Below are 15517 nucleotides of genomic sequence, written 5' to 3' on the forward strand. Positions count from 1 at the left end.
CTGTGTGCGTTTGTGAGTGTTTATCTATCGTTGCTTGTACTGCTGTGTTTCTGTGCTGCTGTGTGTAGGAGTTGCTGTTTGTGCGTGTGTTTGTGGGTAAGACTGTATATATATACTTGTTTGACAATATTCTGTACAATGACGTGTGTCAAAATAGAAGCGAGTTTCTCCTTGTATCCTGGCTGACAATACCATCAATACAAATTGGACGCTCACTTCACTGCAATTTGACAGCCACAACTACTTGCACAATACACTGCCTCGATACTTTACAAAAGTGGTGTCCAAATAGCGGCACGCGGGCCGCATGTGTCCCGGTGGTGAATTTTTTTGGCGAGATACCATGTATAACCGTCTACCTTCCGCTCCCTCCCTGTCGAACTTCCTCGTGTGGCAGCAGCAGGACCCGGCGGTTGGGAGGCCTCAGTGTGGAGAGTGGAATAATAGAGGCCATTGCTGCAGTGGGTCAGGAAGGCGAGCAAATCTCTAATCAATCACATACTTAGTGACCGCCAACTCCTCCATCAGCAGATAGTGATTGCCGCGCGGCTGATAACAGCAATACCTAACTCCATCATCGCTGGGGTCAACATACTTACAGACTCGAATTGAACTGCCAATTTTTCGAATAACAAGAGAATGCAATATGACACATTTACGGTGTTCAAATTATGTGGTTTGTTTATTGACTGATATGGTAACTCAGCAAATAACGAAAGACAGAAAGGAAACTGTGTACAATTTAGCTGCTAATACAAGTATTCTGCAGGATAAAATTCCAGCGTTTATTTGCCACATAATTTGCAAAATCCTCGAAGCCTCTGTCATTGACTAAAAAATACCAACGTGAAGAGAACACTTGATTTTCTTCCTTCAAACGTTACCCAAAGAAGGATACATGATTGAATTCTTATATTTTAGAAGCCACCTCGATCTTCTCCTCACCCAATAACTCAACTAAAACTACACATCTATGTCTTCTTCCCCACTGATCCACATCTCAGGCAGGGCGAAACGTTGGGCAAGTTTCCTTACTCCACACGGCTAATAATTATCCCTCCAAAACCAAAAACAATAATAAAATTGGTCATTTTCAATCTACGACTGTTTGTGGGACATTGCTGTGCGCAATTGGCTGCCGCGTTCGCCCACAAATATACAGTCAATTCACTTTACAGTGTGATCTGTGAAGCCCTTTGGGACGTCCTCCCGACGTGAAAAGCGCTATATCAAATGCAAGGATTATTATTATTATTATTATTATTATTATATCTCTCGCCCTCTCTCTCTCTGTTACATATCTAACCTTCTTAACATATGACTTTGGTGAATAATTCAACTTGCCTCATCAAAACCTATTTGAATCTCCTTCTCATTATTTTTTTTTTACGTTTGAGCGCATGATTAGTTTATGCTTAATACAATTTTCTAGTTAAACTGCAAAAAGTAATTGCTGCTTGTTGACTTAGGGTGAGCCTAGTTTCAAAGGAATCTGGAACAAAATAATAATAATAATAATATCAAAGAATCTGGAAGAACGTTCACAGAGCAAAAGGATGCTTAAAAACCAGTGAGCCGCATTCATCCGTTAACTGGAATCTACTTCACAGTATATGCTGAGAAACACTTTCAGATGGCGTGGCAATGCTCTATATCGATTACAAGGATTATTTTATTGCAGCGCACAGATTGAAATCAAAGCCAGTCTATCGGTTGACTCATTAAATTATGATTATTCGTTGTCAACATTTCAAAAATTACACCGTGTGGCACACATTTACGTTTACTTAAATAGTTTAAATATGTGTTTAAACGGATAGATCACTAGATATTTCACATCCTCTCTGAACTTAGATTGTGTTGAAGCGTAAATGACGGTGTTTGTGCAGCAACTCAAAACTTTAAGAATGTCTGTCACTTGTTCGACAACATACACTGGGTCTCTGTAACTTAGATAGTAATAACTGTTTAACGTTCGCATTAATATGAAATGTAAAACTTCCATCAGCCACAAAAGGATGAAGCTGCCTGATATGGCGAACAGTAAGATGATGGATCTTCTTCGGTTCTCCATTTCTGCATCATTGCCACTATTACTTTTCTGGTGGAGGAGATTTCTGCGGATTCTGTTGGCCGCTAAAATGTGACTGACTGTCGACACGTTCATCAGCAAAATCAGAATGAATGGAAGAAACGGAGTTATTATAGTGTCAAACCAGTGAAATACAATCCATGTGGGAGAGGTGTAGAAAACCGCTTTGGGCACGCAATCCCAAGGCACTTTGTTCAGTATCTCTCTGGGCTCATGCATAAAGTACCAGGGAATGCTGATGAAACAACTCAGAGAAGAAATCACTCCTACAACCACGGCTGCTGTTCTCTCGGTGCAATAACTTGTTTTCAGTTTCACCCAACAGATGGCGACCAGGCGATCAAAGGTGAAAGCCACTGTCAACCAGACTGACATGTGTGTCACCGCCGACATCAGCACCAATCTGAGTGAACACACGGGAGTGATTTCCAGAAATGTGTGATTGAAATAAAGAGCATGTATCTGGTTCAAAACCACATCGTTGATGGCGAACAGGAGATCGGCCACTGCCATGGCCACCATGTAGCGGGTGATACATTTTGAGAGCCCACACTTTCCTCGGGACAGGACCACAATGGCCAACAGATTCGCTGTGAGAAAGTGGAACAGCAAACAAACTTATTTACCTGTGCGCTGCGTAAGTTGATGGTATTTAGCTCAAAGTTCATTCACGCAGCAGTTTCCCATCAATACTCATGGATTGATGGGCCCATTTTAAAAAAATTCAAAGCATTAATAAGGAATATTTAAATGATCAAACACAGGAATCAGGCTTGACAGGCGACTTCGGTAACCACTGAGCTGCAGATATTATTTAACCAATGAACTACAGACGAAAATAACCAGTAACATGTAAGAAGTTCTGCCGAATTCCCTGTCTGTCGCCTGTTCTGTTGGACATGAAAGATCTCCTGTGACACTACCAGAAAATAGAATGAACTATGTCCACATTTCCTGGCTATGTGTACACCAAATAATGTGTGTATTCTCAAATATGTATCGCGCTTCTCTGGTTACAATCATGTTAACATCTGACAGGACATTGTCAACTATATGCATTGAATATCATCTTAAAAATGTGGAACTTATTCAGTATCAACATGTGTTCCTGCAGATCAGAACATAGGTCCGAATATTCACTTCCACTAACGGAAGATGGCGTTAAAAATTCAACTGTGTAAATGTGAAAAGAATTCGGCTCACGCACAGCATAATTCGCAGTAACGTCAAAAGAAATAGAGGGCTCAATCGAGCTATTTATAGTCGGACATGAAAATATCCAGATTCTCTATTTTCCACACTGGTCACCCCAACCCCCTCCATTCACAACATCCAACTCATTGAAAACAATTCCAAACAAGTCCACTCTCACACAATCTCCGCACTTCCATCACTCCAGTCCTCGCCAGGATTCCCTGCCTCCTTTCCAGAAAACACATTGAAATAAAGATACTCAACATATTTGCAAACCATTCCTTGCCCTGGCATAGCTCTGTCTCTCAACCTACTGACAGCCCTGGCTCGCTCATCCGATCAATCCTTCCTCACCGCCAGACATTCTTACAGCCAATGTGTCCTGAAACACTGGAGGCCCAATGTCTCCAACTCACACCCTTTTGAGCGAACGTCAGATCAGACCGAAAGATATTCTTTTAGGACTGTACCTACGGTCACCATTGTAACACACGTAGTAACGAGCAGACCCTCAAAGAAGAAAAGACACACTATCAGTCTCACAGCGAGAGTGGAGAAGGTTCAGCAAACGACAATATCTTATCTTTATAGAGACATCAAAAAAGACATCAGCGGAACAGAAGTCACAGCTGGAGAAGTAGAAGTAGATGTGTGTGCCATACGCAAACTTCTGGTACATCGAGATACAAGTAAAAATTGTATCTAACTAATTACCTGCAATACCAATAGCTGCAAGAATAGGATAATAAACTATCATTATCCGAAAAAGTGTTGGCAGATACTGCCACGGAATGAAGGCTATAGCCTTCAACATTGTGTATCACCAGCGGATAGGCTATCAGTGCTGGACTCTCAAAGCTGCCAGTCTTTATATCCCAGAACTGTCTCCAATGGGAATAAGATATTTGCACAAATCATTGCGAAATACAAATGTTCCTCTTCTGCCACGAACTGCTGACTGGATTCCTTGGGGGAGGTTGGCATGATCTCATGGGGCCTGAGCCAGCGTTAAGGTGACGTGTTGAACAACAGAAAGCTGGAATGAAATCTAACACGTGTAGTGGTCAGGGTGAGCCTGTTTCTGAGTCAGACCAGTTACATGTTGAGTAAATGACTGTGGTTGTGGGTTCTGATCAGAGAGCATGAATGCTGGCTGAGGTCAATGTTATAAGACGGGTTTCGTTACTAGGCCTGTGGGTTGGATATAAAGAAAGCGTTGGTCTTGTCCTGGCACAATATCCACCAAAAAGAATTGTTCTTACACAGTGAGAGTGAAACCAATATTGTCCTAAACTAAGTCACTGGGTGAATCTGTTGTGCAATCTCACTCTGTGCCAAATCACGTAATGTTATTTCATAAAAGAAAAATATGTGATCCATGTTTCAAAGCATCAACACTCCCTCCTTCAAGCTTCTGACTCCCTATGGTGCATTATCTCCAGATATACTATTCGCTAACGTTGTCTAACTACAATGGAAATTTGTTTTCTTGGGATCAAAAACAGCAGTGGTCCCAATACACATCACTGCGGGACAGCATTGCAGAATTCCCTCGACAGAGAAAAACAACCTTTCACCACCACTCTCTGCTTTCGTTATCCGAGACAATTCTCTTTCCATGCTGCCACCGTCGCTTTAAAATCGTGGGCTTCTGTTCTGTTACAAGTGTCTTATATAGCACTTTACTGCAAGCCTTTTGTTATTCCATGTCAAGTGCACGATCTGTATAAGCTTCCTCCACCCTCTTCGTTACTTCATAGATAAGCTATCCGCTTTGTTAGAACGTGATGGCTCTTCTTTATTACTGCTATCTATTGATTCTTGTTCCACACTCCCAGATAACTGAGCAATAAAGCTGAATGAATTTTGATTGACTGTTTGTTTGATTGATGCATATTCTTATAACCCCACTTTCAATAACTGATACTCTATTACGAGTGGAGGCCACTGTATAAGTATAATTTGATGTTGATTTTAAAACATCTGACAAAGATCCATATATATATATTACAAATTGAAATAAGACAGTTTCTGTAATTGAATGCTCATTCTCTCCCTGCAGACTCACAATCCTATTAATTAATACCGGAGAGTATAAGGCACAGATTTGCTAGAAGAAATGCTTTGGGTCCCCGGAGTAGTTGCTCAGGTGCATCTTAGATTCTGTCCGAGTTTAACAAGTTCAAAGTGAATCATTTGTCACAGAAAAATATATTCCATAGAATTTCAAAATTATTTCAACACAGTATTTTGTCTGCTTTTGGGATATTGCTGTGCAACTGCACAGACGTGTTTCCTTACAGATGCACAACGACATCATGTGAAGCATTCGGATATTCTTTTGACGTGAAAAACAAAGTGCCTTTGACCAGTAGATACGCTTCACGAGAAAAAAAGGTGCATCCAGTTCGTCCAACTCTCTGGCGGTGAAGTGCACATATGCCCCGAACAATCTATGTACTATATTTCATTTTGTTATATTCCGAATAAAATCTCTCTAGTGTGTGCTTGAAAGAATCAACACTTGCTGCTGCAACCATCTCCCATGGGAGTCTGTTCCACGTGTTCACTAATCGCTCACTGAAATAATATTTTCGGAGAATCGTACTGAATTTACCCCCTTCATTTGCAGGCCGTGTCCTCGGGTTTTGCTATTCTGGACAAGTTGAGACAGCCTGTAATGATCTGTGTTATCTGGCCATGTTAGAATCTTAAGGACAGCAATCGTTTTGTTCTTCTTCCAGTGTAAACATGATTACTTAGTCCCTTCTCCCATTCCAGTACCGCTGTTCCCTAAATCGTTCAAGTTGCCCTCTTCTGCATCTAACAGCCGAGTTCATCAGCACATACGAAGCAATCGATATATATTCTTGCTATATTTTCTCTCCGATCATGTAATCAGTTTCACATTTTCTGTGTATGTTATGTGACGCGACAAGCACAGGCATCTGGATGCTTGCCAGTCAGTTCTCTCAGTGAGAGGCGTTGAAGTAGTTTCTGGCTAATCTGCAGCCGAGCTCAATCACACAACCTGTTATTTTCTGCTCTGGACTAATCAGACAAATGACCTCCAAATATTAGGCAAAACCTAATCAGATATTTATGAACTGGCCCTCTTCACTGACACCATTCTTGTACATCTCCTTTGCATCCATTCCAATACCTTATACTCTTTTCTAATACGAGAAATCTGAACACAGTGCGGCAGTTGCAATGTAACGAATGATATGCACAAATATGCCATTGGAAGCTGAAATTTGCATCTATGATTCTACCTATACAACCAAGAATACTCTCAGCTATCCACAGATATTTCGACATCCAACAATCGGAAGGATATGCTGCTTGCCACTTCCAGTTACAGAGATAAAGCCACCACTAATGTGCCTTTGCTCCTCTGCTACTCGCAAGATACTGCCAGTCAGTATGTATAACCTTCGCTCATCTTTTCTGCCCAAATGTATAATCTTCCATTTTGCTTGATTCAGCTTCAGCTTCCACCGATCTGCCCATTCTGCTGATATATTGAATTCCTTCTGCTTGTACACGTTGATATAACATTTAGTGTTCTCCTTAATATTGTGGGATAGAGATCTTCGAGCTCCGCCTGTTATCTCAAAAGAAACTGAGCCATAATATAATGACTAAATACAGCAGAGTGATTTTATGTTGAACACAGTTTCTTCCATTGCTTGCAGCTGTTAAAAGTATGATAAAGCACTATTTTCATGAAATCGAATCACATAATTTATGATCTGAAGCCTGTGCTGTATTTGTGCAACAAATTATATAATTGAAAGCAATTAAAAGGCAGAATTTTTTAAAAAGTGTTTGATTAATTAACATGGAAGCTTCATGAACGAAACCTCCTATCTAACGGCCAGTTTTTCAGTTAGGATCAGTTCAGTTGGTGCTCGGGACTGGATTTTGTCATTGGGAGAATCATAGGATCACAGAAGTACACAGAACAGAAGGAGACCATTCGGACCATCGTGTCTTTGCCGTCTATCTGAAAGCGGATATCCAAACCAACTCTCCTCACCCGCACTCTCTCAATAGCTCAGGAAACGTGCCCACACCCCACCCCCACCCAACACACAACCCCACCACCCCCACGCCCTATCCCCACACCCACATAATAGGTTTTGATTGAATCGGCTTCTAATACCCTTTCACGCAATGCATTCCAGATCGAAACAACTTTCTGCTTGAAAACAAATTTCATCATCTCCCATCTGTTTCTTTCAGCAACTATATTAAATTGTGCCCTTGGATTACCGACCGACAAGCCAGTGGCAATATTTTCTCCTTGTTTACTCTGTCGAACCCCCTTAAAATTGGGAATACTTCTAATAACTCTGCTCTTGAACTTCTTTGCTCCAGGGAGATTAATGCTTCCATAGCCTGTCCTGATAACTGAAGTTGCTCTTTCTCGGTACCATCCTGGTCAATCTCATTTGCATCCTGTACAATGCCTTGACATTCTTCCTTATGTTTGGTGCCGAGAACCGAAAACATTACAATAGCTGAGGCTTAACCAATGATTTATATCAGTACGTCATACCCTTCTCCGACATTTTATGTTAAGTTATGTTAGGACTCAAACAGGTCCAGTTGTCTGACACTATGAGGGGATAAAGGTGTAATTTTACAACACTGAAGATATGCCTGAACTTGACGCTTTCTAACACACTTGCACGGGAAAAATTAAACTTATTTCAGTCCCTATTTGAATGATGGCTTGACAAACACTGAGGCATCGCGAGAGTTATTGCTGACAGTTTAAACAGGAGGAAAACCATTAGATATTAACGTGTTTGACTTTACTTGACACCTGTCTGGGATACGATCAAAAGCACATAAGAATGTAGGAATTTCCTGAGCCAAAGAAGACTGAAATCCATCTAGTTTGCCTTCCAGCATTCCTGCAGTCGCTTGGCATGACTTGTCCCAAACTTTCTAATGTATTTTTGTGCGTGTGTCTCTCTCTGTCTGCCCGAATGTAACTGGGACAACAAGTGGCATGGAGGGCGCTATTCAAATTGAAGTTGTTCTTGTTGTTGTTTGCGACTGTGTTCGTGTCTGTGCGCGTTTGAGTGCTCTGTGAGTGTGTATATGTGTGTCTCTGTTTGCGTATGTGCCTGTGTGTTTCATTCCCTCTTTACATATCTGTGTGTGTTTGTGAGTGTTTATCTGCCTGTGTTTGCAATTCTGTGTTTCTGTGCTGTTGTGCGTGTGAGTCGGTGTTTGTGTGTGTGTGTTTGTGGGTAAGTCTGTGTATATATATTTGTTTGACAATATTCTGCACAATGACATGAATCAAAAATAGAAGTGAGTTTGTCCTGGTGTCCTGGCTGACAACACCATTAATAAAAATTGAACGCACACTTCACTGCAAATTGACAGCCACAATCACTTGCAGTGTCTCGATACTTTACAGCAGCGGTGTCCAATTGGCTGGACGCAGGTGTCCCAGCGGTGAGTTTTTTTCACTCGATACCATTTCCAACCATATAACTTCCGCTCCCTCCCTGTTGAACTTCCTCGTGTGGCAGCAGAAGGAGCCGACGGTCGGGAGACCTCAGTGTGGAGAGTGGAATAATACCGTCCATTGCTGCAGTGGGTCAGGAAGGTGAGCATTTCTCTAATCAATCACATACTTAGTCAGCGCCAACTCCTCCATCAGCAGATAGTGATTGCCGCGCGGCTGATAACAGCAATACCAATCTCCAGCATTGCTGGGGTCAACATACTTACACACACGAATTGAATTACCAAACTTTAGAGTAACAAGAGAATACAATATGACACAATTGCTTTGTTCAAATTAGGTGAATTATTTATTAGCTGATAAGGTAACTCATCAAATAACGAAAGTCGGAACGGAAACTGTATATACTTCAGCTACTAGTACATGTGTCTTACAGAATAAAATTCCAGTGTTTGTTTGCCACATAATATGTCACAACTCTCGAACCCTCAGTCAATGATTAATAAATACCAACCTCAAAAGAACACTTGATATTCTTACCTTTAAAATTAACCAAAGGCCAGTACGCGATTGAATTCTTCTATATTTGAAACCACCTCGAACCTCTCCTCACCCAATTATCCCACATAAACGACACATCTATGGCTCTTTCCCCGCTGATCCACACCTCCCGTCCTCTCTCTCTCTCTGTTACATTTCTAAACTCCTTAACATATGACTTTGGCCCTTAGTTCAACTTGTCTAATCAACACCTATTTGAATAATCTGCTCATTTAATTTTTATTCACGTTTGAGCACGTGATGAGTTTACGTTTAAAATAATTTTCTGGTTAAGCAGCTACACGTAATTGCTCCTTGTTAACTTTGGCCGCCTCAATGGCTCCACCCGACACCCTTTCCAGCGACCATCAGATCTCAGCTGAAGATATTTCTTTTGGACTGTGTCTTCGGCCACCATTTATACAAGACTGGTTCGCGAGCAGACCCATAAAGAAGAAGGGACACACAGTCAGACACACAGCGAGAGCAGAGAGGGTTCAGCCAACGATAAAAACTTATCTTTATAGAGACGTCAAAAAGCCATCAGCGGAATAGGAGTCACAGCTGGAGGAGGAGAAGCAGATATGGGTGCCATGCGCAAACTTGTGGCACATCGGGATAGAAGTAAAATGTGGCTGTAACTCATAACCTGTAATACCAATAGCTGCAAGAATAGGATAATAAATTATCATTATCCGAAAAAGTGTTGGCAGGTACTGCCACGGAAAGAAGGCTATAGGCCTCAACATTGTCCATCACCAGCGGATAGGCTGTCAGTGCTGGACACTCAAAGCTGTCAGTCTTTATTAACCAGAACTGTCTCCACTGGGAATAGGCTATTTGCACAAATGATTGCGTAACGCCAATGTTTAGCTTCTGGCACTAACTGCTGACTGGATTCCTTGGGCTAGGTAAGCAGGATCTCAGGGGGGCTGAGTTGGCTTTAAGATGACGTGTTCAACAGCAGAAATCTGGAATGAAATCTGACCCGTATATTGGTCAGGCTGTGTCTGTGCTGAGGCAGGCCAGTTACATGTTGCATTTAATGACTATGGTTGTGGGTTGTGATCTGCGGTCAAGAGTGGCCGCTGAGGTCAATGGTCGCTGTCGAGGTAACTTATCGCACTTGCGGTTTGTCGGTGAAGAGAGGGTTGGTCTTGTCTTGCCCCCATATCAACCATAAATATTAGTTCTTACCCAGTGAGAGTGAAAACCGTATTGCCCAGCTTTTATTGCCCAGCCCGTATTGACAGCTTTTACATAAACATTTCGCACCCATTGATGGGAAGGATATTCAAGTTGACAATTTCAGTTGCTTAGTTACTGTCAGTCTCCAAGTCCCTTCCCCAATCTGCACCGAGCAAGGCGCTGCACGTATTCTTAATATATTGAAATTTAATATATATAGATCAAAAACAGCAATGGTGCCACTACAGAACACACCACTGCAGACTTGCCCCCATGCAGTAAAACAAATGTTCACCACAACTCTCTGCTTTCAATACCCTAGACCATTCTGTTTCCACGCTGGCAGCGTCCTTTTAAAACTCTGGGCTTCTATTTTGCTTACCAGTGTATTTTAAGGCACTTTCTAATACGCCTTTTCAAAATCCGTGTAAGCTACAAATGTACAACTTTTATTCACTCCCTCCGACACGTCATAAAACAAACTTTATCCGGTTTGTTAGACCGTGATGGCTCTTCTTTATTAGACAATATTTTTCTCAGTGAAAATGTATTTTTATCCAAGAAGATTATCGTCTACAGAATTTGCCACACTATGAAGTGAGTCTGACTGGTGTGTACATGATTTATCCTTCTGCCACATTTTGTACAGGGGACTAACACTTGGATTACTTCCGTTGTCTGGTAGTACTCTGGCGTCCAAATAGAATTGACACATTTTGCCCAAAGCCTCCGTTACTTCCACGCTTTCTTCCTTCAGTAAACTTGGATTCGTCCTATCCTGTTCGGGTGACTTATCTGCTCTGAACAGCGATTGATTTTCAGTAACTTCTCTTGGTTTATCCTAGACTTTCCCGTATTCTCTGCCCTTTAACAGATACTATAGCATTGGCTGTATCCTAATCTTCTGTGAGGACAGGAGAAACATCTACCTATTCCTTTGAAGGTGGTGTCCACAAAGACAGTTTCACTCAAACCCTTCTCTGTGTCTCACTGTGCTTCCTGTTTGCTTTTGGCTCCTCTACCCAGTGTTGTCATCACCATAAACGGTAGTCGGTACGCAGAAGATGTTTCTCAATGCCACACTTTCATGCGAATTCTGCCGTACCCCTTAACTCTTCCTACCACAACCGCAAACTCTCCTTCTGAACCCTCTGTGGCAGTGGGATGAAAAACTACTGAAATCTTAGGTCCATGAGCTCCTCAGCAATAATAGCAAAATCTAACAGTCGCCCTCCACACACGATAGCGACTCAGGACCTGTCATGTAGACATGGAGTTGTGTGGACAGGTGGCCGTAAGAACGGTTCGAATGGAGCTTTTACAGGCATCACTTGAAAAGTGAGAGGGAATGGTAAATGCTGAGTTATGGAGGGATGAGTGTTGCAAATCTATCGGCCTTGTGTCTGAAACTACAACCTCTGATGCTGGGACGGAAGGTCTTTGGGTCTTGTAGGATGCTTGTGAGAGTCGAACGGAGTAGCTGGGTGGTGAATTGGGTAGTGCGGAGGTCAGAGAGTTAGGGAGATGCCAGTGTGTGAATGTATTTGAACACATTTATGAGGATCTTACAGTGGATCCTTTCGGTTTTCGGGAGCCAGTGGGCAAAGGTGTGCAAACTGGTGAGCAGTGATTGTGGATATTGTCGTTGGGAACTGATCAATCGACAGCAAGATGCAGACATCATCATTGTCATCCTATCTATCACAAGCTTCTTCGTAACTTGCTTTATATGGAGGCATAAGAAATAATGCCTTCTCAACAACTTTGTTCCAAATTCGCTATAACATGATATATATTTACAGCTGGCCCATAGTTGCGATTAACTACATCAAATAATCTGTCAATATAACAAATTGCTTGTACGTTGGCAGCTTTGCTACATTTTTCAAAAATAACATGAGGATCTCCATTGTCATATTCCACAGCTACCATAACGGCTCTACACAAACCAAGCATAGAAAGTCAGAAGAGATGCACAAAGGGACTATGATAATAAAAAAAAGCAATTACACGGGAAATCAAGAGCAGCAGGAACTTTTTATCAATGCATTTATAAAACGGAGTTTGAGAAGTGGAAATGTGAGCGAAACAAAGATAAATATAGTTAGACTGTAGTGGACACTAATGAAATGACAGTCCTGTTAAATTAACACATTACTTCAGCGGTTATAGTAGATGAAGAGGCCAAATTACAAGCTGCAGCAATAATATAACAATAACAGTAATTCTTGCATTTAGTATAGCCAACAACACGTCTTCCTGACGTCTCAGAGCGCTTCAAGGAATATGCTTTAGTCAATTGACTGTATGGGCGAAACACGGCAGCCAATTGCGCACAGCAGCATCCATCAAAAAGTCTTGGATATGAAAACGACCAAATTATTATTGTTTTGTGTTCGAGGGATTATTATTAGACGTTTGGCGTAAGAAAACTTGCCAAAAGTTTCGACCTTCTGTGTACCTTCCTCAGGTCTCTCCTTTGCAAGGCGAGTTCCCGAGTTCCAAATCTCCATAATGAGTAGAATTTATAACGCATAATAATTCAATGTGCCCCAGACCACAGGCAGTTTTTAGCATTCAGATTATTTTGGATATTGACTTACTTTCTTCAAGAATAATTGTCCTGAGTCTTCTACTGTGTCATACAACAATATTGTGAGAGCTGAAGCTAAAGCAGATCGAAGTTCTGTAAATGCTATGTACTGATTACAAGATGTTCATTTTGGTTGGGAGGAAACACATGTAATGACATTTTGTAAAGCAGGCATTCACCTTAGCGACGACAGTGCCTATAAATAAGCTTTATATTCAAAATGAGTGCAATGAAACATTTGACGTAAGTGATAGGTTGCTTGTCGGCCTCACCAACTCCTTCCTCCACAGGATGCCATTCATCCAGGACACAGCAGCCCGTGTCATCTCCGGCACCAGGCTCTGTAAACTTATTACCCCCATCCTCGATATACTCGACTGGCTTCCTATAACACAGAGCACACAAGTCAGGATCCTTGTCCTCAACTTCAAAGCCCTCCATGGAATTGCTCCCCCCGAACTCTGCCACCTCCAAACCCCCTACCATCGTACTCACTCCCTCCGCTCAGCGGGCTCAGGGATGCTTCACGCCCCACGCCTTGCTCGCCCCAATATTGGAGGGTGGGCCTTCCGCCACTCTGCCCCCATCTTCTGAAACTCCACCCCCAGTCCCTCCGCCTCATCCCCATCTTTATCACCAACCTGACCTATCTCAAGACTAAATTATTCGACCGTGCTTTCGGTTTCCCGGCTTCCACCTCTGCACCGATCCCGACTCCCAGCTCCGGTCTGAAACCCTTTCTATCCAGCGCCTCGTAACGTCCTCCCTTCGTGAAAGAGCTATCGACATGTAAATTATTTTTGCTGTTTCTTCTCTGCGAAATTATCCCTATGTATGTCTCTTACCCGTCTCTCTGAAAAGCGCACAGTTACACATACAGAGCGGGCAATCCTCGGCTCTCTCATTCACTCACACACACAACTGCACATACACGGAGGAGCACTCTGATGCTCCGACATAGACGCTGAATCACACACGAACATATATATGGCAGTATAATAACCTTCTTATTGGTTCACCCCAATCATACACACCCAGAAGCAGGGAGAGCAATGCACTCACACACAGAGTCATTTGTAATAATTCCCAATGAAAAACATTGGTTTTTATGTAAGTTCCTTTATTATCAACTAAAAAGAGTCCAATCCAATAAATATAACAACAACAATTATCCCATCCCCAGTGTCCAATTGTACTTCCTGTCTTTATCTCGTTAACTTTTTTTCCGAATTCCCATTTGCTTCTAAAAGCTATGAGCTACACAAAGGCTTGGACGTTAAGCTTTAATGTGGCTCTAATCCTGATCCGGGAGCGATGTCGGATATTCTGTTGGGAGCATTACAGGATGTCGAACCATGATTTTGGAATGTGGTCTTATATTGTAGGGGTATCTTTACTGTATTCTCCAAACGTGACCTGGGAGTGTGGAAGCGCAGTATAGATCGAGCTGTTCCATGCCTGTAACTCAGAAATTATAGTAAGACGAACAGAGTATAGGGAGCTTTAATGTGTTTCAGTACATGAACTTAGTGGATGCACATTGTAAATGGAGATTTGTTCTGTCTCTGTTCTTGAACTGTGAGTTTCGACGGACAGTAGAAGGACCTTTGTTTTGTTTGTAACCTTGAAATGTGAGTGCGGGCGCACAGTGTAGATGAAGCTTTGTTGTGTCTGCATCAGTGAACTGGGATTGTGGAACCGCAATATATAGTGAGCCATATTCTCTCTCTTAAGCTGACATGGGAATTTGGATGCACAGTGCAGAGGTAGATCTATTCGGATTGTAACCCCAACATCGAAGAGTGGACAGAGATTGTAGATTGAGATTTAGTCTCTCTTTATCCGTGTCCTGGAAATGCGTACGATAGCCTGGAATGAGTTTTACATTGTCTTTAAAAATGACTTGTGAGTGTGGACAGACATTTTAGGGATTTACTGATTTCTTTTATTCAGGCAGCAGGTCATCGGCATCGATGAACACGTTGTTAACGAAATAATCTAACGATTATTAGAAATGGAAATGTCAACGCGATTTTCAGCTGCTCTCTGAATTTAGTCTGAGTAACGGCATTATATACACGTGTTTGTACAGGAATTCAACAGCTGCAGCATTGCGCCAGTTTCATACAAAATGTGCAAAAGATCATTGGAGTCTATGTGGTGATCTTTATTCAAAATCGTCCAATATAAGATAACCGATACTTGTGTCATCCACAATAATGTAAAACTGGCGGAAACAGCAAATAGTAAAACGATGGATTTCCTTCTGTTCTTTATCTCCGGATCTCTGTCACTCGCTCCTCTATTCCAGTCCCCAGTGCTGTATCCCCGCAATCTACTGCGGGCTCGACTGGCCTGACCCTGAGTGAGAGACCCGAGGATCCAGTAAGTCTCCCTCGTCTATGAGAGGATAAAGGTG

This window comes from Callorhinchus milii, unplaced genomic scaffold (assembly GCF_018977255.1).
Source record: "Callorhinchus milii isolate IMCB2004 unplaced genomic scaffold, IMCB_Cmil_1.0 Scaffold63, whole genome shotgun sequence".
Lineage (NCBI taxonomy): Eukaryota > Metazoa > Chordata > Chondrichthyes > Chimaeriformes > Callorhinchidae > Callorhinchus > Callorhinchus milii.